General features: G+C 35.9%; 1 non-coding gene across 1 annotated transcript; it reads left to right on the plus strand.

The window, feature by feature from the left end:
* Window positions 1–398: 398 nt before the first annotated feature.
* On the plus strand, window positions 399–465 carry Smp_tRNA_00403_Pro_TGG.1.1. Its single transcript has one exon. It is a non-coding gene (tRNA).
* Window positions 466–4,131: the final 3,666 nt, after the last annotated feature.

Raw genomic sequence — 4,131 nt, forward strand, 5'->3', positions numbered from 1 at the left:
TGCTGACCGCGAGGTGTGACTTCGAAGTTAGTTGGTTCATCACACCATTTCCATCTAACTCAAATAGGCTCCCAATCATTCAGCATAGATCATCTAAGTTAGTGATCTACAAACCTGACTAGTCTAGTGGAGTTCGCATAATATTGTGAATATCTTTCTATACTTACATAAGACGTAACATGTGTATACATACGGACGTTTGAAATACGAAATAGCTGTCAACAAATCCAAATTGCAATTATTAAGAAAAGAATGTCTCTAGGCAAGTTTTGGAGGTAGACGTTTTGATACGTTTATCATTATAGATTTTACATTAATTTTACAAGTAATAATATTTTCTTACAATTTAAAAAGTTATCAATACTAAACAAAATTATTTCTATCAGGACAATCAGGACTCAGTAGCTGAGTGGATAACGCGATGGCGTTTGGAACGAAAGGTACTGGGTTCGAGTCCCAGAGTGAACATCAACAAATCTGAGATGCGGGTACATCCAACTGACGAGTCCCAAATAGGGTGAAACGCGCATCAAACTGGATCCCACTTCTAGCCACTATCTATCTTTGCTTATAATGCTTGTGAATTAAGGCTATATCGAGGCAATACGCACAGTATGCACATAAGCCAGTTAGAAACTGACCAGTTGCAGTCTTAAGACATCAATGGGAAGATTCGAACAAACAATACTAAGTGAATTCAAAATTATTTCTACTCTTGATTCCGAATGCACCATCTGTATATACTAGAAGTAATAAATTTCGTCTTTATTATAGGTTTGTAAAAGTTACGAATAACAGTTGTGGATTACTCATTACATAATAAAGGTATAATTTACTTCAAATATTCTTAGAATTCACTCGTCATGTTCATCTAATGTTAATACCGGTTCGAGAAAATGAAAAGGGTTGGATAATGGAGTTAGAAACTTGATCTTGTGAAGAATCTTGCTAGAAAAACCTTAACCCAAGTCCTTCTTAAATGTTATCACAGAATTTATGATTAAATTGTAACTTGTAGATCCTCCTACATAAAAATCTTTACGAGGTAATTCATCTTGCGTTGCAAAAAATTAACAGAATGGAGATTTGTGGAGATGCTAGTAATTTTAGTAGTTGAATTCATGTAAGCTAGATCCCTATTGAAAGCCTGGAAGCACTGGACGACCGTTCGTCGTGGAGATCTAATGAGAAGCCGTGACCAGAAGAGTCCAATCTGTGTCAGGTGGAGACAGTTATCCATCTCACAGAATGAAGGGTTGTGAAAGATCATGGATTGATTGAAATTAGACAGTAACACTGTTGGGTGCTGGCGGTGGTCTGGCGATTAAGAGTTCACACATGAAACAGATGGTTCTGGGTTTGAGTTCCATTTGTGGGATCGTATATGCGTATTGTTGAGGAATCCTATACTGAGATGGAATGACCGCCCAATGCTTCCAAGTTTTCAATGGTGATTTAGCTTAGACTAACTCGTAAATTCAACTAGTGAATACGCAGAATTACAACAGAGGACAGTTTTATCGTCTTTAAAGTCAATAGACTAGAAATATTTTTTTAAACAAAACATACTTAAGGGGTTGTTTGTGGAGATTTTTAGTAATTTTTTATATATAATTTAAATCATGAGTCAATTGAAGCTAGACCACCAGGGAAAACCTGGAAGCACTGGACGGCCAACTCGTCCTATTGTGGGACTCCTCAGTGGCAGTGCGCATCCACGATCCCACCTCGCGACATTCAAACCCATATACTTAGTCACATAAAGTTGATCAGTTAATTTGATGATTTTAAATTCTATGAAAAAAAACCCAGTAATAAATGAAAGTGATTTTTTTATTTCATTATAAAATAAAATGAGCCCTATTCTTTTCTTTCTCTCCTCCCATAATTTCTTTTTAACATGTCTCCTTGATTTCCCAAAGCAATATGTGTATGTATGTAGTTGTTTGTGCATGTATGTATGGAGGTGTGTATGTATGTGTGTGTAAACTGATAACGAATTCAAAAGATTTGAAGTAACCTTTGATCATAAATAAAATAACTGATCTCTATCAGTGTGTTTCTGTGTATTTATTTATTTATTTTTGTGTTGTACATACCAGGGGGGGGGTGCGTGTGAACGTATGTAATATGTATGTTTGTGTGGTTTGGGTAGATAGACAAAGGGAGAACAATTAGTCTCATTATTATTATTATTACTATTATTATTATTATTAAATTTATTATTTATATTTATTAAAAGTAGTATATCATGTAAATTGATCTAGGTTGATTGATCTTTATTTAATATTAGAGACAATATTCAATCATAATTATGATATTGACAACTGATATCTTCCATTCAATGATAATAAATGTCTACTAATTATTATTATTATTATTATTATTAGTTGGAAGTGGATCGGACAAACATTACGAAAATCACAAATGTGCATCACGACTCAATCCCTAACTTGGAATCCGGCAGGGAAGCAGAAAAGAGGAAGGCCAAAGAACACACTACGCCGGGAAATAGAAGCAGATATGAAAAGGATGAATAGCAACTGGAAAGAACTGGAAAGGAAGGCTCAGGACAGAGTTGGATGGAGAATGCTGGTGTGCGGCCTATGCTCCTCGGCGAGGGGTAACAGGCATAAGTAAGTATTATTAGTGGTATTATTAATAATGAGTAAAAGTTTGACTTCCGTATACCCTGGAAGTAATAGGTATCGATTATTTTTTATATCACAATTGATTGATTACTGGGTGGTGATCAATATCATGCGTGTCAAGTCCTTCTTAGTGCTGATCGAATGCTATTGATCAAGTTACAATGTGGCCACTAGTCTAGGTGGTTCGACACTGAGTGCAATACGTTGAGATAAAAGGGGGGGTTCACTTTCGCATACCCTGGGAGTAATAAGTAACGATTATTTTTTATATAATATGTGTAGTTTACTAATGTAGATGATTTGTGTCGAATGACTGTGAGCTTATTCGAGTTAGATAGGAATGGTGTGATGAACGAATTAACTTTGAAGTTATACCAAAGTACAATGGCTGCTATGAAGACCTTATAAAATAAAGGATATTATGACAGAAAAATATATTGGTAAGGGTAGGTACAAGAAAGAGAGTGTGACCACCATCATATGGTCTAGTCCATGAAGTGTGTTTAAATGATGCGTGTTGGTTATCCTTGAGCTTGATAAGGAACGGTGAACTGTTCGACATTTAGTATCAATTACTGAAGAATAACAGTAATTAATGTGAATGTAAAAATGAAATTGCACACATAACTTACTTATTTACCTACGCTTGTTACCCCTCGTGGAGGAACATAGGCCGCACACCAGCATTCTCCATCTAACTCTGTCCTGGGCAATCCTCTCCAGTTCTTTCCAGTTAACATTCATCCTTTTCATATCTGCTTCTATTTTCCGAAGTAATGTGATTTTTGGCCTTCCTCTTTTCCGCTTCCCTTCAGCATTCCAAGTTAGAGTTTGCCTCATGATGCAGTTCGGTGATTTCCTCGATGTATGTCCGATCTACTTCTAAAGTCTTTTCATAATTTATTCTTCAGCTGGACATTGGTTTGTCCTCTCCTACAAAAGGCTGTTGCTGATGGTATCCGGTCAGTGAATGTTGAGTATTTTGCGTAGACAACTGTTTATAAATACTTGTACCTTCTTGACAATGGATATAGTAGTTCTCCACGTTTCAGCTCCATACAGTAGGACTGTCTTGACGTTCGTATTGAAGATTCTCACTTTGAAATTAGTTGATAGTTGTTTCGAGTTCCATATGTTTTTCAATTGTAGAAATGCTGTCCTTGCTTTGCCAATCCTCTCCTTTACATCTGTATCCGATCCTCCTTGTTTATTAACGATGCTTCCCAGGTACGTGAATGTTTCCACCTCTTCCAGAGTTTCGTTTACACATGAAACAACTATGATTATTATTTGTAGTTAAGCATTGTATTAAAGTTATCGTAACATTAAACAAAGTGACTATTCGATTAATGCAGTTTGGACGATGTTGTACCCAGACAAACAAGACTCAAACCACAAGGAACCGTCAATTCGATATTCCTATCCAGTGAAGTTTGAGTAATGAACAATAAAACAACCGAACATACAAAATGACAATAAA

The sequence above is a fragment of the Schistosoma mansoni genome, chromosome 1 (genome assembly GCF_000237925.1).
Source record: "Schistosoma mansoni strain Puerto Rico chromosome 1, complete genome".
Taxonomy (NCBI): domain Eukaryota; kingdom Metazoa; phylum Platyhelminthes; class Trematoda; order Strigeidida; family Schistosomatidae; genus Schistosoma; species Schistosoma mansoni.